Source organism: Tenrec ecaudatus, chromosome 12, assembly GCF_050624435.1.
Source record: "Tenrec ecaudatus isolate mTenEca1 chromosome 12, mTenEca1.hap1, whole genome shotgun sequence".
NCBI classification, from domain to species: domain Eukaryota; kingdom Metazoa; phylum Chordata; class Mammalia; order Afrosoricida; family Tenrecidae; genus Tenrec; species Tenrec ecaudatus.
The window spans coordinates 83666386-83690597 of record NC_134541.1 but is presented as its reverse complement, the minus strand read 5'-3'; the positions used below and the strand labels follow the sequence as shown (position 1 = coordinate 83690597).

At 38.8% G+C, this 24212-nt stretch overlaps 1 pseudogene; it reads left to right on the top strand.

Annotated features, from left to right (window-relative positions):
- The first annotated feature begins 314 nt into the window (after nucleotides 1-314).
- On the top strand, nucleotides 315-12035 carry LOC142422737 (protein DBF4 homolog A pseudogene; annotated as a pseudogene).
- Nucleotides 12036-24212: the final 12177 nt, after the last annotated feature.

Below are 24212 nucleotides of genomic sequence, written 5' to 3'. Positions count from 1 at the left end.
CATAGTCCTGCTTCTCTGGTGGCATAGTGGTAACAAGCTAAACTGCTAATCACAAGTTCAGCAGTTGGAAACCACCACTGCTCCATGAGAGAAGGATGAGGTTTTCTATCCCTGTTAAAACTTACAGTGGAGGAGCCAGATCCAGTCCCAGAAACCCCAGCTTCAGACTGGGTCTCTCAACTGCCTGTTGGTTGTTGTTGAGGCAGACACTTTCAATCCAAGGGGCCTGTCAGAGGAACAGAGGAGCCGTGTTTTCATGACTGCCTGACTGTACACCATCCCCAGACCCAGCCTGTAGGTTCCCAGTGGCTGCCATGGACTCTGGAGCCATGAGAATCCACAGCAAAGGACATTTTCAGGGTGGGATCTAAGTTAATTTCTTTTTTTAAATAGAGCATCTTTGTAATCTCTGAAAACTCCCAACAACAACCCAGAAAAATCTAAATATAAGCCACTTTGGCAAAAAATATTTTGCCTTGGCTTACCTTCTGTTGTCATATCTGAAAAACTTCACAAAGACATTAAGGAGCTAGGAGGAAGAGTTGAAGAATTTCTCAGCAAATACATCAGTTATATTATTTCGAATAAAAAGGAAACTAAATTTTCACAAACCCCACATCAAATTTCCCGTGTCCAATCCAGAACCTGCATATACACTGCAGAAATGACATCACCTCGTCCCAGTCATGGTGGACGTTCATTTAAATATGTGGACTCTGTCTTGTTCACAGGTATGTTTAAGCAGAGGAAAATTACTAGCAGAAACAGCCATCAATGTCCACAATTTTATTCCTTCAAATAGTATATTATCAAATTCCATAACATAGGGCGTAAAAATTCTTCATATTAATAACATTATATTGAACAAAAGAAAAAGAATTGTAGTTACTCAAGAAGTCAAGCATTTCAGTGCGAGTTGTGGGGAAACACATTTGCAGTCAAAACTAAGAACAGGTAGCCTTAGAAGGCATCTGTGAGGTGGAAGATATGTGTCAACTTTAGAAGTAAATTTATCTTCAGTTGAGCAATACGGCCTTTATAAATTAATCTATCCAGAAGCCCTGCAGTCTATTTGACGTGACAGATGGTGATAAATATGGTGGAACCATATCTATTTGAAAGAGGGGGGGGAGGATACTGTGAATATTGCTTATAGAAATATGACGTCCTCAAAATCATTCTTCTATGTGAACAATACTGAAGGTTTGCAGAGAGCAAACAATACCAGGTAGTAGATGACATCATTTCTAAGTTAGTTTTTGACTTTGTGGAATATGATAGGGACACACCTAAATAGAAAAGAATAAAATTCAGTGTTGGATCCCTTTCTCCTCTTACTATAAATGCTCTTAAGAAGACCACACCAAAAGAGCAGCTGGTATGGCAACATACGCCTCAAAAGGACTTCAGGGGAAATAACAATATACAGAACATGGAAAAGTTTTTTCTGGGTAAAGAAATTCACGAACCTGAACAAGAATCTGTGTTTTTCAGAACCCATCTCTTCCTCTTCAAATAAATCAAGTGGGCTTAATGCGAAAATAACAACTGTTCCATGTTCAATATAGCTGAAAATAATATAGGAAATAATTTTACACAGTGACCTTCATGTAAAAAATAAACAGAAATGCAACATTGATATTTCTGATCAAAAATTAATTAAAAACAAAAACCTGGAAGAATTAAAGATGAATTGTTGTCCATGTAGACTAAAGACATGTTTCCAATTTCAATAAGGGTAATAATGATGCCTCTCAACTGAAAGAAGGCAGATACAGCAAAGGACTTAAAGGTAAGTATTTGGTCATAATTCCAGTCTGATACCTAAAAACAGTTTGCAGTAATATCTAACAATCCAAGCAAAGACTCCATCCAATAACCCCCCTGAGGAATCCAATGAATGTAACTTTAAGAATATAGATAGTTACTCTCCTAGAAAAATCCAGAAAGAGGAATTACTATCAGGAAAAAATTAAAATCTGGAAACAATTGTGGAATTAGATCAGAAAACAACTGAATTTCTTATTGCACCACAAGGAAAGGGAATTTCTAGTTCATCAGCAAAATCTTTACTGGACTTATTTCAGACTCGTGAAGAGAAATCAGAATTCTTCAGTTTCACAAGCTACCCTGAAAATAGTGCTGCACATGGTAGACAACAGTGGAGGAGGTGGGGAAAGGAAAATAAAAGGATGAATATAAGGAAGAAAAGGGAAGTGGGGGCATGGGGCACTAACCCACCCAAGGGGAGGTATTGTTTATATCTCCACAGGGAAAGTGGGACCAGACTTCAACCCAGTGCTGCAAGGTGTGAATGCAATATCCCGGCGTGGAGTAGGGCCCAGCACCAAAAATTAAGTGGATTCCTGCCCCTCCCCCGAAAAGAATTTGTTTCAAAGGATGACATTGATTCTGCAGCTCCGGGAGATGGATATATCTGATCAGAGCACATGGGAGCAGATGAAGGGGCAGGAGGAGACAGTGGAACACAGCCTGGCCCACGAGGCTGTGAGGATGATGTTCCTGAGTAGAGCAGCCAGTCCACAGAGAGAACAACATGGCTGGCCCTACTATGAGACATGATGCCCCTCAGTGACTAAGGGCGATACAGGGGACAGCACCGGAGACACAGTGTGGGAATGGCACCTGACCTGATTCCACCACACCGAAGCAAAGCACTGGGGGAGTGCAGTGGAACAGCAAGGGAATGGAGTGGCAAGGTCCCCAGGGAATGCTGAAAGTGGACTTCGGGGCCAGGGCATGGTGCCCCAACAGACTGGACTGGAAAACGCTTCTAAGGGCCAGCAAATGATCCTTGAATGAACTACAAGACTTTCTTTTGTGAAGTGTTTTGTTTTGTTCTTTGTCAGTGGTTTGTTTTTGTTGTTTTGTTGTCTGATTGTATACTGTTGCTTTGTTTTCCTCTGTCTTGTTTTTGTGCAAGTTAGTGTCTCCACAGGTCTGTCTGAATAGGACAGGCTGGATGAACTATCTGGAGGAAAAACAATAGGACAGACAGCTCTGGGGGGACAGACAGATCCGGGTGGGGGATGGGGAGGAGGGTAAGGAAGTGGTGTTAATAAACACAAGGACAAGGGAACAACATGGGACCCAAAATGGTAGTGAGGGGGGAGTGACAGGCCTGATGGGGAACGATCAAGGGTAAGGTTGAGTAGAGAAGAGGTATAGCTGTAGCCCAGGTGGGGACGGAGCATGGTGGTGGGGCAGGAGGAAAGTCAAGGGAGAGGGAGGAAGGAGCTGGGAGTCAAGGGGCATTTATGGAGGTCTAGACAAAGACATGTACATGCAAACATATATATGAGGATGGGGAAATAGATCTAATTGTCTACATTTATAGGTTTAATATTAAGGTGGCGGAAGGACCTTGGGCCTCTACTCAAGCACTCCCTCAATGCATGAATACTTTCTTTTATTAAATTGGTACTCTATGATGCTCACTCTCCTGACAGAACTGCTGAAGCCAAAGTGGGTGAACAAGTAAATGTGGTGAAGAAAGCTGATGGTGCCCGGCTATCAAAAGAGATAGTGACTGGGGTCTTAAAGGCTTGAAGATAAACAAGCGGCCATCTAGCTCAGAAGCAACAAAGCCCACATGGAAGAACACACCAGCCTGAGTGAGCGAGTGATCCCAAAGGGATCAGTTATCAGGCATCAAAGAACAAAAAATCATCATATCATTGGCTGCACACCTCCATGATAGGATCGCTGAAGACAAATGGGTGCATAAGCAAATGTGGTGAAAAAAGCTGATGGTGCCCGGCTATCAAAAGAGATAGTGTCTGGGGTCTTAAAGGCTTGAAGATAAACAAGCGGCCATCTAGCTCAGAAGCAAAAAAGCCCACATGGAAGAAGCACACCAGCCAGTGCGATCACGAGGTGCCAAAGGGACCAGGTATAAGGCATCATGCAAAAAAAAAAAAAAAGAATATGCGTGTGTGTGTGTGTGTGTGTGTGTGTGTGTGTGTGTGTATACCACATTGAATGAAGGGGGAAGTGCGGAGTGGAGACCCAAAGCCCAAGTGTTGGCCACTGGAGATCCCCTCATAGAGGGGTTTAGGGGAGGAGATGGGTCAGTCAGGGTGCAAGGTAGTACCAACGAAGAGCACAGCTTTCCTCCAGATCCTGGATGCTTCCTCCCCCCAACTACCGTGATCCGAATTCTACTTTGCAGGGCTGGATAGGGCAGATGTTGCACACGGGTACATATGAGGGCTGGAGGCATAGGGAATCCAGGGTGGATGATACCTTCAGGACCAAGGGTGTGAGGGACGATGCTGGGAGAGTGGAGGGTGAGTGGGTTGGAAAGGGGGAACTGATTACAGGGATCCACATGTGACCTCCTCCCTGGGAGAGGGACGGCAGAGAAGGGGGGGAAGGGAGACTCCGGATAGAGCAAGATATGACAAAATAACGATGTATAAATTACAAAGGGCACATGAGGGAGGGGGGTGCGGGGAGGGAGGGTAAAAAAAGAGGACCTGATGCAAAGGGCTTAAGTGGAGAGCAAATGCTTTGAGAATGTTTGGGGCGGGGGATGTATGGATGTGCTTTATACAATTGATGTATGTATATGTATGGATTGTGATAAGAGTTGTATGAGTCCCTAATAAAATGTAAAAAAAGAAAAGGGAAAAAAAAGAAAGAAAGAAAGAAAAGAAAATGATTAGGGCAAAGAATGTACAGATGTGCTTTATACAATTGATGTATGTGTATGTATGGACTGTGATAAGAGTTGTATGAGCCCCTAATAAAACGTTCAAAAAGAAAAAAGAAAATAGTGCTGCATGTGATGCTTTAGATATTAGGGAAGAGGAAAACTCAAATTTATTGTAAGTGTTTTTTCTTCCTCTTCAAACTCTATGTTTATATTTTTAGAGGTGGCAAAAATCATATTACTGAAATTTTTATAAATATGTATAAGAATTCTGAGGATGTTCTTGCCAACTTCATTTATAGAACCATATAATAAAGGAAATGACTGCATTTTTCTATTAAAAAAATAAGATCTTGGAAACTCAGAAAATTGCCCTAGTGTGTCTTGTAGGTTTGCGGTATGTCAGAATTGATGACTTGATGGGAATAAGTGAGAGCGATAGATTATTTACACATAAAATTCCCTACTTAAATGGTACTGAGTTTCTCAATGTGGGACATTTAATTTCCCATTCCAATGTTTTTGTATTGGTAGAAGACTAAGGTGGCAGGAAATGTGAGCTCCTCTGAGATTAACTGTGGTAATTGAAGCCATGTAATGTTATTTACAAACAGGAAACCATAGAAACAAAGGAATGAAGCAACTTCTTAAGGAGTTCAAGAAGCAAGCAAGAAGTAGTGTTCTATTTTTCCAAATCAAATATTTGAATAATAGATTTTTGTATTTATTTTAAAAGAACAATTATTTTTTTCTTTAGCATTTTATTAAGAGCTCTAACATATATAGTTACCATCCATAGGTACATTAGATCAAGCATAGTTCTACAATTGCTGCCATCATCATTTGAATACATTTTCTTTCTTCTTGAACTCCTTGATATCAAGTTTCCCTTTATCTCCTCTCTCCCTCATCCTACCATCCCCCTGAAACTTAATACATTATATTAGTAGTAGTATTATAGTTGGGTTTTTGAATCATAACTTACACCTTCCAATATATCCATTCACCTAAGATTCTGATGTCTGTTCCACTCTAATGTGGTTATACAATTATCATTGCTATCAGTCCCCTCACCCCTTCCCTCTTCCTGTACAGTCAGGTAATCATTACTCCAATTACTGTTTCTGAGGGGGTTATTTATCTTGGATTTCAAACATTGAATGGTCTTAATTGTACCAATGTGCTTACACAGAGTTAGCAAGATTAAGAGTGGGAGGAGGAAATGTTAAAGAATTAGAGAATAGTTATGTGTTTCATCAGTGCTCTACTGCACCTGGCTCTATCATCCTGTCCATGTGGCTCTTCTGTGAGGGACTGTCCAATTATCTTACAGGTGGGTTTTGGATCTCCACTTTGCCTATGCTCTTTCATGTCAAGTTGATTGCTTGTTTTTCAACTTCTGACACTTATTCTTCTCGACACCTCATGATCACACAGGCTGGTGTGCTTCCTCCATGTAGGCTTTGTTGCTTCCCTGCCAGATGGCTGCTTGTTAACTTTCAAGTCTTCAAGCTTGTTAACTTCAAGCCCAGATGCTTTCTCTTTTAATAGCTGGTCACCATCAGCTTTCTTCATCACATTTGCTTATGCACCCATTTTGTCTTCAGTGATCATATCAGGAAGGTGAGTATCATATTGCTACATTATTAGAACAAACTGTTCTTGTACTGAGGTAGGATTTAAGTAGAGGCCCAAATTCCATCTGCTTCCTTATTGTGTGTGTGTGTATATGTGTGTATATATATATATATAACTTTATAAAGATAGGTGTATATATATATAGATAAATACACCTATCTTTATAAAGTTATATATTTGCATATATGCAAACCTATATATATATATCATTTTTACTTCCTCATTGTTTCTTCTATTTCTTATTTCTTTTTTCTTTCCTCCTGCCCCACTATCATGTTCACCTATCGTTTGCCTCTAAGTAATTCCTCTTGGTTACATCTCAGTTGATCAGACATCCCCAGGGACCATACACCCTCCTCGCCATTGATTTTAGACCCCTTTCTATTCCTCTATCTCTGGTGTATTGCCTCACCATTCTGATCCCCTCATCTCCCCTCTTCCTTCCAAACCCCCACCCCCAGAATTGTTTGTATCATTGCTGTCTCCATGAGATTGCTTGTCCTGTCTTGTATAGACATTAAGAGAGAGAGAGAGAAAGAGAGAGAGAGAGAACAAACATGTAAATAGTTCCAGGTCTAACTACTGACCTTTGTGAATAGCCTCCAACCAGTTCAGATGAGGTGCCAAGTGCTGCCCCCCCACCAGTTAGTCATTTACTTTTGGGATTCTTCCCTGACGTAGTGGCTTTGTTCCCATTGCCAATCTATTGTACTGTCCTACGTTTTGCCCATATGTGGGGAGGTTAGACTGGCCACACTCCCCACCTTGTATCTTCAGTGCTGTCCTCTTTAGGTTGTGATCTAGGGCAGAGATGTCATGTCTACAGCTAGGGCCTGCTCTGCCATCCTCGCAGTGAACTAGCAGCTCAGAACAGTAACATCACCCTCAGGTCTTGGTGCACCAGACTGTGCTCTACTTTGTCTGTCTCTTTCCCTCTTAGTTTGTTCCCATGTGAATGGGACAGACCAGCTGCTTTCCTGGACTGTGTATTCAGTACTGTCCTCTATGTCACTGTCTTCTAGGGAGGCGGACATTATAATTCGAGCTGGAACCAGGTTTGTGGTCCTCTCTGTTAGTGGGCTGCTCTCTGTAAGTATGTTTGTCCTCAAGCAATAAGGTCTGCTTTCTCTCTCCCTATACTGTGGAGACAAAAAATACCCTGCCTGTGGGTGAATTAATGCCTTGCTCCCCAATGCCAACTTTGCTTTTCCATTATCCCTGTAAGGTCCTTAAAGGCATGAGGGAGGAGGAAAAGCTGTCAGCGATGGTGCTATATGCACCTTGGGTTTGATCTGAACCCTGCCAGAGTGTCTGGTCCTCAGCTCGGACATGATGCAATATGTTCATTTTCCTCTATACCCATTGTGCTGTTTGAACTTACCTCAACGGACTCATGTGGTACTTTTCCCTTTGTCCTTGGCTAACTTCACTCAGCATCATTTCCTCCAACTCTTTTCACGAGATGATATGTTCCATGTTTTCATCACAGCTTTTTAGGGATGTATAGTACTCCATTGAACATATATACCAGTTTTTTAATCCATTCATCTAGTGATGGAAATTTAGTTTGTTTCCAATTATTTGCAATTGTGAACTGTGCCACTATGAACATTGGAGCGCAAATGTCTGGTTGTGGTCTGTTTCTTACCTCTTTTGGGTGTATGTCCAGTAGGGGGATTGCTGTATTTTAAGGGAATTCAATTTCTATTTGATTGTCAAATTGCTTTCCACAGTGTCTGTCTGTATCTACAAGACCACCGGTAGTGGGAGAGAGTTCCCATCTCACCATATTCCATCCAACATTAGCTGCTTTCTGATTTTTTGAATTGGGCTATCTTTGAGGGTATCTCATCATTGTTTTAATTTGCATTTCCTGGGTGGCTAATGATTTGGAAATTTTTTTCATATGTTTATTGGCCATTTGGGTTTCCTAACTTGAGAATCTCCTGCTCAGATCTTTTGCCCACCTCCTCAGTGAGCAATTCTTTTTTTTTTCTTACTATAGGCTTGCAGAGTTTTGTAGATTTTAGTAATTTAAAGCCCTTTGTCTGATTTGTCATTGCTAAATGTATTTTCCCAGTCTGTGGGCTCTCTTATTACTGTTTCTGAAGTCTTTCAATAGAACACAGGTATGTTATCTTTAGTGTGTCTATGTGTCTGTTTTAGCTTCCTCCATGTGTATATCATTCCCTCTTTCTGGTAGCCTATGTATTACAGCACCAATATTCTTAGTTTGTCCCAATTTTTTCATTGATGATCCTAATAGTTTTGGATTTTACCCCCAGATCTGTGATCCAACTTGAATTTGTTCTTGTTATAGAATGAGTTAAGTGCCCTGCTTCAGTTTTCTATAGAGATATCATCTGCCAGCATCATTTGTTAAAGAGAGCATCCACTTCCCATTCGATACTTTTGGACCTTATTGAAGATCAGTTGCCTGTATGGTGCTGATTTATTTCTGGCTATTCTGTTCCTTTTCATTGGTCTGAGTATCTGTTTTACCAGTACCATGCTGTTTTGACAACTGTGGCTGTATAATAGGTTTTAAAGTTGGGTAATCCAAGCCCTCCAACTTTGTTCTTCTTCTTGAGAGTTCTTTGCTAATTCTGGACTTCTTCCCTTTCCATATGAAGTTGGTAGTCAGTTTTTTCCATTTCTTTGGGGGAAAAAAGATGCTGGCATTTGTATCAAGATTGCATTGAATTTATATAGTGCCTTGGGTAGGGTTGTCATCTTTACAATGTTGAGTCTTCCAATTCATGAGCATGTGATGTTCTTCCATTTGTGAAGGTTACTTTTGGTTTCTTGTAATAATGTTGTCTAGCTTTCCTCATACAGATCTTTTCTTTTGTTGATTAGGTGTATCTGTAGATATCTCAATTTATGCTTGTCTAATGTGAAGGGTACTACCTTCTTGAGCTCCCTTTATGTGATATTATCCAATATATATAGCAATCCAATTAACTTCTGTTTGTTGATATTGTATTCTGCAACTCCACCAAATTCTTCTATTGCTTCTAGCACTTCCAGTGTGGAGCTTTTGGGGTTTTCAATATATAGAATTAGGTCATCTGCAAACAATGATTATTTCACTTCTTCCACCAGATGAATGCTTTTGATATCTTTCTGATGTCTTATGTTATTAGCTAGGACCTCCAGAACGATGTTGAATAGAAGTGGGGACAAGGGGCGTCTTTGTCTGGTCCCCTTCTTAGTGAGATTGTTTTCATCTTTTCTCCATTGACTATGATGTTGGCTGTAGGTTTTCCATATATACTTTGTTTTATATTGAGGTAGTTTCCTTCCAATTCTATCTTCTTGAATGTCTCAATTAGGAAAGGGTGTTGAATGTTGTCAAATGCTTTTTTCTACATCTATAGATGGTATCATGTGATTCTTGTCCCAAAAAAAGCAATTCTTACTTTGGAAAAGAGTATTTGCAATAGGTTGGAGCATGTATTTAATTGCATAAGAGTGTTTCAGCTAGAAAGCATAGGCACTTTTCACAACAGTGACAAAATCAAAAGATTGTAGGTAATAGAAGGCCCTGAATGTGCCCACTCCCCAGCAAGGAAGGCCCAACTGTCCCTAGGACCAATAAAGAATGCCCCAGCTATCCCTGCTCCACTTAAATAAAGGCATTCCAGGCACCCCTTGGCAAAAAAAAAAAAAGGCTCTACATAACCTGCAGCCTTATAAGATAGACTCCAGCTGTTCCCACCCTCCTAACACCCACTCCCATCAATGAAGGGTTTCTATATGAGTAGATTATAGATGATCTTGTGATTGACTAGGCATGTGGCCTTCACCACAACTTAGGTTCCAGAGGTAATATAGTCTAACTATTTTAAGATGCTTCAATTGAACTATCTTAGATGATACAGTTAATAATATAGGAGGGTGTATTTCCCCCCCTCCCCACCAAAAAAAAACAAAACAAAATGGAAAAACCCTGCAGGGCAGAGCTTTTGTCATATGCACTTTTCCTGCTAGGCAATCATCAAGCAACTCCCTCTGAGTTAGTGCACAGTGATGTCTCCTGGGAAGGTTCTCTCTGATCACAGTAAATGTTTTTGTAAAAGCAGTTTTGCTTGAACCTCATTTGTTGTGATGGCTGATTCAAGGGAACAGCGTTGGACTGTGAAATTCTGTTTCCTGCTCAAGAAAAGTGCCACAGAAACTCTTGTGATGTTGAACACAAGGAGAGTACTATGGGAAAAAAGTTATTGTACAATGGTTTTCTCATTTCAAAAAAGTGATGTTGATTGATGACAAACCTCATTCTGGACGTCTATCAACTTCTCAAATGGATGAAAATGTGAACAAAATTTGTGTACTTGTGCTCAAAGACAGACAATGGATCGTTGCAGAGATGGGGACGTGATCTACACCATCTTGGAGCTCAGTTCAGCAAATTGTAACAGAAGACTTGGGAATGACAAGGGTCACTGTGAAAGTTGTGCCTCAGGTTCTGACTGAACAGGAAAAAGAGCGTCAAGTAAAGATATACCGCGCTTTGAAAGAACAGCTCCTAGCGACCCAGGCTTTTTTCCAAGGTCATTATTGGTGACAAGACATGATGCTATCATTATGACCCCAAAAGCTAACATTATTCAAGCCAGAGGAAGATGCCACCATCATCTCATACCCCCAAAAGCTCAAGTGAAATCATGGATCAAGATGATGTTCATTTGTTTTTTGATATGAGGGAGATAGTGCATTTGGAGTTTTTTCCACCAAGTCAGACAGTTAATCAAGCTTTCTATGTAAAGGTTCTGAAAAGATTGTGTAACAGGGTGTGATAAAAAAAGGTCTGAATTTTGGCAGACAGGGTACTGATGTTGCCACCGTGACCATCTGCCTACTCACACAGCCATCCCAGTGCCCCAGTTTTGGGCAAAAAACAGGATTCCTCTCTTGCCCCTTGCACCTGACTCACCTGACCTTGCTCCATGAACTCCTCTTCGTTTCTGTAAATGAAAGCGGACATGAAAGGACAGTGATTTGATGACCTAGTAGAGGTGAAGAAAAAATGAGGGAGGTGTTGCAACCATCCAAACAGATATATTTGAAACATGTTTCCAAGAATAAAATCGCAGACCTGACCAACATAATAAGTGTAATGGGGAGTACTTTGAAGATGGTAAGGTGGTTTTGTTAAAGAAAGATTGAATACATAGCTTTGAAAAAAAATTGGGTGCTTTGGGGGTACCCCCTCGTATATTAGCAAATATATTATTAACCATATAGAAATATATCAATAACTAATGCATTGGTTATTAACCACTTGATATATGCAGAAGACACGACCTTGCTTGTTGAGAGCAAGGAGGAGTTAAAGCACTTGAGGATGAAGATCAAAGATTGTACCCTTCAGTGTAGATTACAACTCAATATCAAGAAGACAACATCCTTAAAAGTGGACCAATAGGAAACATCATGATAACTGGAAAAAAAGGTTGAAGTTGTCAAGGTTTTTTTCTTGCCTGGATCCTCAATCAATGCTCATGGAACGGATCAAAAGATGGGCCACATTAGGTAAATCTGCTGCCTCTTAAGAGTACTGAAAAGTGAAGATTGTACTTTGATCTGTCAATCAGGTTACACGCTCGTGCTTCCTTTAAGGTATGACCTTCTCATAAGGAAGACCCTGGGAGAGCGAAGGACCCCTGTCCCCAACTACTTTTCTGCTCGTTCATTCTGGGAGCCGCCAAAGCCATGACATGTTTCCACCAAACTTGGATCCACACAACTCTGCACCCACCATCCTATGATTTTTCTGAATCCTGCATCAAAGCATATGGCTGTGTGAGTCTGAAGAGGGATTTAAGAACTAGTATCAGATTTGTGGACTTGAGTTGGACTTGGCTGTGACACTTTCATGTTATATAATTACTTCTTGATATAAAGTTCTATCTTATACATATATGAATGGCGTATGATTTGCTTCTCTAGTCAACCTGGTCTAAAACAGTGGACTTCCCTATTCTTGTGCCTGTCCTCTAAGTGCTTTCCTTCTGTATACTGTCTCTGCATGGTCCCCTGAATTCATACATATACAGAGATTACACCTGAATTTATAACTCCAGGCTACACTTGTACTCCCTTATGCTAGCTGCACATTTCCAGTTGTGTACTGACATCTCCACCTGATTTTATGATGGCAGCTCAAATGTGATTTGGTTCGAAATAAACCCAATACATAATCCTGGAGGAATAAGAGCTGTGTCAGGAATAGATACATTTACACCCATGTTTATTTAAGCAATTTTGTCAATAAAAAAAATGGAACTCGAAATGCCAGTGTATGGAAGAATGAATAAACAAACTATGGTATATGCATACAGTGGAATACTAGATAACATTACAAAATGATAAGTCTGAAAAAGAATTCATAATAATTACTATTATAGGAACAATATGCTGAGTCAAATCAGTCAATCACAAAAGGACAAATATTATAGGAGACCATTATTTTAACATCAACAAAATATTTTCACACTGTGCTAGTTACATAATCTGGTGTCAATTTGAGAATTAAGAGTGTAGGGGTGGAATATATCCTGTCAATCAAGATATAGCTAATGAGGCCTCTGTGTGGGCATGGGCTTCTCCTGAGGATTCTGGGAACTCTTGTACTTCCTCCTGAGAGGTGGGAGACACACTCTCTCTAGGCTACTCTAGGCAGACTCCCTGTGAGACATAGCAGCTCCAAGATACATGGAGTTACACTATGCCCTAAGTTGGAGAAACAACATGGAGACCCACATTATCACTGACATGCTTACAATACCACTGGGTCCACAAGACTTCCTACCCACTGGCCTGTGATCTTCCTACATTCAGTGTCATTGCACGTGTTTTATGATTCTGAAGAAGAATTTATAGGTTGTTATTGGACATATGGGCTAATATTGAACTTATGGATTTGATCTGGACTGAACTGGTATGTTTTCTCAATATTCAATTGCTCTTGTATATAAATATCTTTCCTATACACATATGAGTGTCCCTGGATTTGTTTCTCTAGTGAACCTGGACTAACACACACACTAAAAGAAACATTCTTTGATAGTTATTAGAGAGATTACTAGAGAGGTGGGAGGGGAGGAAGAGGAAGTTACTGTCTGAAGGTAGAGATGTGTTAACTTCTGTGAAGGTTAAAGTAATATGTAGTAAGAGGAAGGTCGGTCAAAATGATGGAGGCAGAATAAGCTCCTGGGAATAGTGGAAGAGTCAAAGGCAACAGAGGCAAATACTGTTATATACACAATCCTGCTATAGTGTTCTACAAGTAAATGCATGTCTGGGCTGAAGGGGTATAGGACAAAAATGGAAATATACCCATGAGTATATTTGGCTCTGACAGTGGGTATTTGTAAATGAGAATTTACTTTTAGTATGAATATAGTCATGAATATGGGAGAGAACACAGGGGACAAAGTTATGTAAACTTCAATCATTTTATTGGGGGCTTGTACAACTCCTATCACAATCCACACATCCATCCATTGTATCAAGCACATTTGTACTAATGTTGCCATCATCATTTTAAAAACATTTTCTTTCTAATTGAGCCTTTGGTATCAGCTCCTCAATTTCCTCCCCCCCCCACCTTCCTCATGAGCTCTTAATAATTTATAAATTAGTATTATTTCATGTCTTACCCTGGCCAATGTCTCCCTTCTCCCACTTTTTTGTTGTCCATCTCTCTGGGAGGGAGTTATATGTAGATCACTGTGATCAGTTCCCCCTTTTTCCCCCACCTTCCCCTTCCCCTCCTGATATTGTGACTCATGCTATTGGCCCTGAGGGGTACTAGATCTGTCCTAGATTCCCTGTGTTTCCAGCTCTTATATCTGTTCAGTGTACATGCTCTGGCTGGATTTGTAAGGTAGAATTGGGGTCATAATAGTGGAGGGAGAGAAAAGTTGTATGTACTGTTCCCTGACTGGCCCTTCTCTTCCTTGTGACCCTGTTGTAAGGGGGTGTCCAATTGTCTACAGATGGGCTTTGGGTCTCCACTCCACACTCCCCCTCATTCACATTGGTATGATTTTTTGTTCTGGGTCTTGGATACCTGATCCCATCAACACCTCATGATCACACAGGCTCCTGTGCTTCTTCCATGTGGACTTGGCTGCTTCTCAGCTAGATTATCTTTAAGACTCCAGATGCTATATCTTTTGATAGCTGGACAACATCAACTTTACTCACTACATTTTCTTATGCACCCATTCTGTCTTCAGTGATCATGCCGAGAAGGAGTACATCATGGAATGCCATGCATAACCAAAGAGTTTGGGGGTCAGGATCATAGTCACAAGAGACACCAAGTTCAAGTCATAGTCTACAAAGACAATGTTATACACTCTGATGAGTAGTAACTAGTATCTTAAAAGCTCACAAACAGCTATCTAAGGTACAACTATTGGCCTTTATTTATTGAAAGAAAGAAGAGTGAAGAAATTTGAAAATGCATGAAAACAATTCCTCTAATGGGCTAATGGATCACATGAACAGAAATCACCACTCTACAACTCTGAGACTAATAAAATTAGATCGTGCCTGGCTACAAATACTTTGAAAGGGATCATATTATAAAGCTCTGGATAGATTGGGAGAAAAATGTGAGACAAACTCAAAATTGTAAATGTTAAAAACACCAATATTACTGGCAAAGTCTTGTACACCATCCCAAGAATATGGCCCTTAGTTACTCTTCAGGTCTGGATATATTGAAGTGGCTCAATTTCAAACTAGAACAATAGACAGATCTATAAGGGAAATGATAACACTAGTGAACTATGCACACTTTAGAATAATCAACCATCTGAAATCAAAGGGGCATTTACTCATGGACAAAGCTCAGAAGAGTTAGGGAAAATGGAAGAATAGAAACAGAAAATGCAGGAAGGAAATGAGGTAACTGATGTTTCATTGCAGGGATTGCAAACAATGAGATTAAACACAACTGTTGAATAAAAATCTGATGCCTTCTGTAAACCTTTACTCAAGTCATAATGAAAAGCTAAAAACATAAAGGTAAAATAATTTTTAAATGAGCCCACTAATAGCACACATGCATACACACAAATCTTTCTCTGCTCTATCACCAAACCTCTTTAATATGCTACCAACATCTCTTCCCATTGCATTTCATGTTCTGCACAAATAAGAAACCTGGATGTTGTCTAGATTTCTCCATTTTCTCCATCTCCCCAGTTTTTTAGTAACTAAAAGTCAAACTCTGTCTAAAATATTCCTTCATAGTATTCTCTAATCCTGTTGCCTTTTCAGTTGCCTGGCTCCTCTTCAGCTCACACTAATGCTGCTGACTCCAGCATCACCTTCAGCTGAGCACCTTAAGACGTGAACCTTATTTTGTTCTTTATTTGAAATCCCAAGGTGACTCCCTCCAGTTGCTGAGGCTGCCTTTGTGCTTTACCTGTTGATTGAGATGTGGTATATTGGCAACCTCTAACCTTCAGATAACATGCTATTTCTCACAAATTCACATACTAGTGGAGCACTTCTGATTTTAGCTGAGTTCACACGTGTATCTAAATTCAGTTTGAGAATCATTTGGGGGTTACTGATTAAGTGTGGCACAGAAAATTATCCTGAATATATTCTGAAAATTGCAGGAAACTTGGGATCACATCACATCTCTAGATAAAACCTCTGTATTTGCTTCTGTTGTTGAAACAATTGCTGCTTTTAATATAAGATAAAGGATCCTAAAATAATATATAATCTTTTTCACTCAACTGGGACTTCTGCTCACATGTGTAGGGAAAGTTTTATTTGGTTTCATTGCAACCGTGGCTTAGACAGCTTTGGAATCTCAAGGCATCTAATCCACCAATCCTATACTGCATCTTCTTGTTAATCCTTGATCTCTGTCTGTGTGATAGACTTCTCTTACTCCCTATTGGTCGTATATCCTCCATACATAATTTGTGTTTCTTCCCCACTGCTGCAGCTTCTTGCAACATTTTTCCTATCTTCTTCACTGTCAAGAACATTATTTTCATGGTATATAGTCTCAGCTATTCACACTTTACAAAATAGATCCAATTTCCTTTCTAAACTGAAACATTATAGTGGACTAAATAATTTACTCTCCTTCCTCCCATAATGGTTTATTACACACACAAGGGTAGGTCAAAAAGTATTGCTATTGGAATTCCAGTTCATAAATATATAGTTTATTCCAAACAAAATATGAATCTATAGTCAGAATTTAGATAAGGTCTCTCAATAATACACTTATCTTAGTCTCATTAGAATGCTTTTTTTAAAAAAAGAAAGCTTTTGGGGCTGTAGGAAACATTTTTTGAGGAGAGAACAAATACAACATTTTTTTAAAAACTCAGATTGACATCTTTCCAAATTATTGGATTTTTGCAACAAGTTTACAGGAATGTTTTTATACATAAAACACTATGTTATTGGGTTTTTTTTAATCAGAGCTTAAATTGTGAACACCTGGTTTACAGAAAGCTATGGATGAGAGTGGGTGCCCAAAATCCATTTGCAGAGTCCAAGTAAGTGTTAAGCCTCCAGTGAATGCCCTCTGACCATAGACCAGGGATGTGAACAACCTTGCTATAATGTGGAGTCAAGTGGGTTTGGTGCGTTTTGTATTCTTTGTTGTGTTTTTTGGTATATGAAATCCGGGAAAGGTAAAGCTACAGAGACAGTGACTCAATTGATGGTTTCTTGAGAAATAGGTAAGGGAAGCTTGTGGGAAAAAAGAAGAAAATATTCTAAAATTTATTGTGGAGATGATTACACAACTTTTAAATATTATTTACCTACTAAATTGTATGACATGTAAATTATATGCCAATAAAACTGTTATTAAAAATCATGTGTTTTAAGATGGACCATGTGTTGAAAGACCCAAGGAAAGGAAGAATGGCAACATCAACAAATGAGAAAGAAACTGTGGGTGAAGTCCAGAAACTTGACACCACAACATCTGAAATTAGGGTCACATATAGCTCTGTATTTCCAAATTTAAATGAACATCTTGACCTGGGCAAGTTTTCTACTCAATGTATTTCACAAAGCACAGCTAGCTCAAGAGTTGATATTTCCATCAATCTCTTAAGCTAGATCAAAATTAATGAAAACCATTTTATGGAACAAAAAATAAACACGGATGAATCTTGTAATTATCAATATGACTCAGAGAGCTAAATCCAATCAAAGTAGTAGCTTCTGAGGAAATCTTCTGGTCTAGTTAAATTAAAGACAGAACTTTCAGATTATGAAGACTGCTTTTGGTGATTGAGAAAAGGTAATATTGGACAAAGAAAAATCAAGGGGTTTTATGAAGAAGTTTTAAGAAAATTGAAAATACCCTCATGGTTAAAAAAAAAAAAAAAGCCAGGCAAGCTGTGTTGAAGTTTTCTTTTTCTTTCTTTATTTTCTTTCCCCCCATCAAAACAAGGTAGCTGTTTATTCTTCTTTCAGACTGTCCTACACAAATTTCATTGGGAAATCTTACCTCATCAATTCTAAAGCCCTGAGCCTTCCCTCATCATTGCTCAGCACTATAATTGAAATGTGTTGATTCTTTCTGCGGTTATCTTTTTTTGTTGTTAAACATCCACATATATCTGAGGCGACTGAAAATATCATGGCTTGTGTGAGGCACACAGAAAGTCCTCAAAATGACACCCTTGATCTTCAACATTTTAAAGACATCCTGTGATGAATCCACTGTGATACATCCTTTGATTTCTTGACTACTGCTTCCATGAGCATTGATTGTGGATCCAAGTAAGATAAAATTCTCAACAACTTCAGTCTTTTCTTTGTTTACCTTAATGTTATCTAATGGCCCACTTGTGAGGATTTGGGTTTTTTACACTTAGTAATAAAGGCTACAATTCTTGATCCTCATCAAGTACTTCAAGCCCTTCTCATTGTCAGCAATATGTCATCTGTATATTGCAGGTTGTTAAGGTTGCGTCCTACAATCCTGATACCACATTCTTCTCCATATAATCCAGCTTCTCTGTTTATTTGCTCTGCATACAGAACGAATAAGTTTGATGAGAAAACACAAGCCAAATACAAACTTTCCTGATTTTAAACATGCAGTATTCCCTTGTTTTGTTGGACAAGTCTCTCTTGAGCCATGCTCAGGTTCTGTATGAGCATAATGAAGTGTTCCAGAATTTCCATACGTCTCAAGGTTATCCATATTTGGTTGGTATCTACACAATTGAATGTCTTTGCATAATTGATAAAACACAAGTAAACATTTTTTGAGTGGAATTCTCTGTTTTGAGCCAAGATCCATCTGACATAAGCAATGATGTCCTTTGTTCCAGACTCTTTTTTATATGACTTGAATTTCTAGAAACTCCTTGTTAATGTACTTTTGCAATTGCTGTTAATGTGCTTACATAATAACTCATTCACATGTGATACTAATAATGTTGTTTGATAATTTGTACAATCTGTGGGGTCACCTTCCATTACAATGGGCACAAATAAGGCTCTCTTCCAGTTCATTAACCAAGCCTGTATTACAAATTTTTTTTAACATAGATGAGTGAAGACTTCCAATGAATAATTTGTGGGAACATTGAAACATTTCCATTGGTATTCCATCAATTCCTGGAGCTGGTTTTTTTTTTTTTTTTTTTTGCTAATGCTTTCGATGCAGATTAAAATTCTTCCTTTAGTACTACCAGTTCTTTATTTAAAGAAAAGTTCTATTGGAATATACTTTATATATCATAGAATTTAAATATTCAATCATATTAAGAATAAATATGCAACCACCACCGCAATCAATTTCAGAATATTTTCTTCTTGTGCTAATTGTTGTTAGCTCCCTATCCCCCTATCCCTCTCTCCTATCTCCCTAAGCAATTATCAATAGTTACTGTCTCTATAGAACAACCTATCCTGTATTTCATACACAGAAAATCATATAAAACCTAAACAGGAGGAAGACAAACAAAATCAACAATTACTACATAAAACATCGAAAAACCTCAATGTAAAAAAAGCAAAAAATATTAAAAACTGAAACAACTTTAAAATGGGTCAAAGGGGAGCTCAAATGACAATGTATTAGATTTTAACCTAACTACATCTGTCATTATCAACTTTACTGTACTCTCTGTCTGACAATAAGGCTAATCACATCCCTGAACTATGTTCAAAGGCTATTCACTAGAGGTTTAATCCATGGAAGGACCCTGCAAATGGATTTTGGGCTTCCACTGTCATCCATAGCGTTCTCCAACCTGAGCGCTCACAATTTAAGCTCTGACACTATTCCAACCTTTGAATTTGGATTTTATTGTTTATAATCCTTGGATCACACAAGCTTGGCATGATTCTTCAATTGGGACTTAATTGATACCTTATTTAGATAGTTCCTTGTTTGAAGACAAGCCTTTCAGATCCCAGATGTTATTCTTTCTGATAGGTGAGCACCAGATAGTTTCTTCGCCACACTTTGTGTCATTGCTAAAGATTTTTTTCCCAATCCCTGGGCTCTCATTTTACTCTTTTGATGTGCTTTGAAGTGCTTTATTTTAATATGTCCCAGTCATCTATTTTGTCTTCCATTGGGTGTGCTTCTTTTCTTATATTTGGTAGTCCACATACGCCCTGCAATAGGGTCCTTAAGTTGGTCTCAAATTTCCCATTGGTGGTCCAAATAGCTCTTGGGGTTACACTTAAGTTCATATTTCACTTTGAGTTCATTTTTGTGCATGGAATGAAGTATGGGTCCTTTTTTATTCTTCTGCAGATATAGTTCCAATTTTCCAAGCACCATTTGCTGAAGAGGGTTTCTGGGTCCTATTTAATGTTTTTTGGTCCTTTGTAAAAATAAAAAAAAACAGTTGTCTAAGTCATGTTTTTATTTTTTGTTTTCTACCCTATGCCATTGATCTACGTATCTATCACTGTACATGGCACACAGTCCCAGAATGTTTTGTCTACTGTGACTGTTTGGTAGACTTAGTAGTACAAGACCTCTGACTGTTAATCTTTTTTAAGAAGATGTTTGCTTATTCTAGGGCTCTTCCCTCTCAATATGAAGTTAGTAATTAGTTTGTCCATTTTTAAAAAAGAACAATGTTGGGAACCAGGTCAGAAATGGGTTGTTTTTGTACATTGTTTTAAGTAGTATTAATATTTCCAAAAAGAGTTTTCAAATCCATGACCACAGGATATTTTTCCATTGTGCAAGTCTCTTTAGGTTTCTTGTAATAATGTACTGTAGTTTTCTTTGTATTAGTTTTCTGTTTCTTTGGTTAGGTTTATTTCTTGGTACTTCATCTTTTATGTGGATGGTAAATTATATTGTTTTGTGATGTCTTTTTCAAAGCTCTCTCCACAGGTATATAGAAATCCATTTGCTTTCTGCTTACCCTTCTATCCTGTTCCTTTGCCAAATTCCTCAATTGTTTGAAACAGTCTTTTTCTGGAGTCCTTGGCCTACCAAATCATCATGTAGCCTGAGCTTCCCCTGATGAACTGGTGTTGTCTGACCCACAGACTCATAATATTGGATATGCACAACAACATACCATCATTAAATGGAAGTGATATATATGAGATCAGGCTGAAGGTACAAGTAACCTGTAGGAAGAAGTAGCCCATGATTCCTATCATAGAATCATTCTTCTCCAAGTGAACACTAATAACGTTCTGCCTGGTTTACAGGTGGTTTTCACATATGCAGGTGCCACTTGAAAGTGGAGAACAGCAGCATTTCTCTGAGATATTACTGAAGGACATAAAATGAAGGGAAATCCTTTAACTGGTCAGAACTTTGAGCAGTGCACCTGGTTATTTATTTTGCCCCGATGTGAGACTATAAACTGATTCATATGCGTGTTAGAAAATTGGGCTAGATGCTAGCTGGTCAGGGGATTGGAAAGAACATGACTGGGAAACTGGTGATAAGGAGGTGTAGGAGAGAGGAAGTATATAGATATGTCTGAATGATCCAAAGAAGTGAAAATATTAATGTGTTCTATGAATGCTCACCAAAGGGACACCCTGCAGTGCAGAGTTTTAACTATCAAGTAGATACAATGACATTTTCTTCAGAAACCAGTCATATTCTTTTGCACAACCCTTCCTGTCATTGTCCATGGACTCATTAGCAAAGTGACATAGTGGCAGGTGTGGTCAGGTGTGGTCTCAGCAGCATTAACTTCCACTCACAAAAGCTAACTTGGCTGCTGCCCCTGCTGAATGCCCAATATGAAAACAGCAGAGATCAACGCTGAGTCCAAGATATGAGACCATTCCTCAGGTAGATCAACCAGCATTCTAGTGGCAGGTTGCTTACATAAAACCACTTCCATCATTAAAATTGTCTTGTTTGTATTAGAATGGACACTTAATCTGGGTATGAATTTGCCTGCCCTGCACAGAATGATTTTGCCAAAACTGTCATTCATGGACTTACAGAATGTCTTATCAACAGGCATGGTATCTTTCACAGCATTGCTTTGTATTAAAGGACTAATTTCACAGCAAAAAACCTTACCAATAAGCCTATGCTAATGGAATATAGTCTTTACAATGTTCCTCATTATCATAAAGCAGGTTTCTTGATGGAATGATGGAACGGCCTTTAAAAGACACAGTATAATTACAGAAGCAACTAAGTAGCAATACCTTGCAAAGCTGGGGCAAGGTTCTCCAGGAGGTTTTATATGCTCTAAACCAGTGTCCAATACATGTGCTGTTTTCCCAATATGCCAGATTCATGAGGCCAGAAACCAAGGGATGGAAAAGAGAAAAGCACCACTCACTGTAGGTCCTAATAATCTATTTGCAGCATTTTAATTTCCTTTCTCTGTAGACAGTGGTCTTTAGGTATAGAGGACTTTTAAAAAATAATTTTATTGGGAGCTCTTACATATGCTGTAACAATTCTTAATTCAATTAGATCATACATGATTACACAATTGCTTCCACCATCTCTTTAAAAACATTTTCATTCTTCGTGAACTCCTTGATATTAGCTCCTCTTTCTGGAATCCTTATTGTTATGTTATATGTGTTAGACCAGTACATTATTATTATCCGTGTCTTACACCATCCAATATATCCATTTAGTTAAGGGAGTGAAAATCCTCTATAGGAAAGAATCTTCTCTAGAGCGTCTCGTGGTTTCTAACTGATGCCTGCAGTGAGCCTCACTACATGTAACCACTATGCCACCAGGGCCAGGAGATTCCTTGGAATGTCTTTTCATACGACCATACCTTGAAATTAACATCAAAGGTAAATACAGCAACCCAATTCTGACATTGCTTCTAGTGGTTCAGACCCGTTAGTACTGAAGGTTTGGGTCATCATGCTAGACAAATAACCACAACCAGCTAAAATGCTTGAAGGGGATGCAATGGATGGTGAAAGAAGGTAGTTATAAATATTAGCTAAAACCACATGATCATTTGCAGATAAGAGGACTGTAGTTGCTATATTTCCTCTTTGTAAGTATTCATCAAATTGTTTTGTTCCTTTATAAAGTATAATGTGTAAATGGATTTAGTTTGTTTGGGGCTATTTATATGTTAGTAATATCATGCTTGGCCCAAGTATGACTTTAGAATTGTCTTTATTAAAGATTATGTATAGTTTGAGGAGATATCTCATATAGGGTCATTATGAGTGAGAATTTACTCAATAGCAGTGAGTTGGGTTACGGTTTTTTAAGCAAAGGTGCCAAAATGACAGTGGTAGTTTAGATTTTGTGTCAACTTGGGTAGGTCAGGATTTTCAGTGGTTTAGCAGTTAATAACTTTTAAGACCCCATGATTTGAATTGACACATGCAATCACAGCCAATCAGTTTTGTCTCCATAATGTTATAAAATTAGGGTAGAATGCCTGTGACAGCCTTGATTCAATTAATTGTCTTTGTAGTGTGACCTACTTTCTATATAAGAGGAAGCTGTGGGAAACTTGTTTACTTTTTGACAGGTTTGGATCCTACATTTGGCTCATTGACCTCTGGTTCTTTAGACTTGAGCCAAGGGCCTGCCAAATTGATCATCAATCATAGGAGTCATTAGCAACCTGTAATCTCTTCTGCTATCAGCAGCTCTATACCTCTACAGCCACAAGGCTCTCAACTTTACTGCCAAGAATTAGCTCCTACAACTATTCAATTCAAGAGAAGACTCACCCATGGATTTGTAGCCTGCCTAAACTTGGACTTGCTTACTTCTGCAGTTCTGTAAATCACTTTATTAACATAAAGTTCTACCTGTGGGAATGGGTGTGTGTTATATGTGTGTATCCCTAGTTTTTCTTCTCCAGAGAACTGAGCCTAAAACATCAACTTACATAAGTATTCTGGGTATTAATTTAATTACATTTCATGAAATGCTCTGTGTATGGAGAGCTGTCCGCATGGTGAGCATCCTTTCCATGTCCTCCTACCACTATAACTTCAAGGAAGTATTACTTGTGAGGGAAAATTTGATGGGAATAGATATAAATCTAAAGGAAATGTGATAGAAGTCGGAAAAAAGAAGCAATTATACAGGAACTCAAGAATGTTCTAACAGACTATTTTGACAAAATGAATTAAAATCTAGAAATAATTTAACAACTACAAATAGAAATGCAAAAGACAAACACCAAAATAGTAGAACTGGATAATACTGTGAGAACAAAACAGAAGCAATGTAACAAGGGAATCAAGGATCAGTGATCTCAAAAATGAATCTCTCTAGACCAAAATACAAGAAGATCAGATTATAAAAATAACCAAGAACCCCTTACTGAAGGGTTGGGGGAGGAGATTAGCCAGTCAGGGTGCAGGGTAGCAATGATGAAACACACAACTTTCCTCTAGTTCTTAAATACTTCCTCCTCCCCCCACCCCT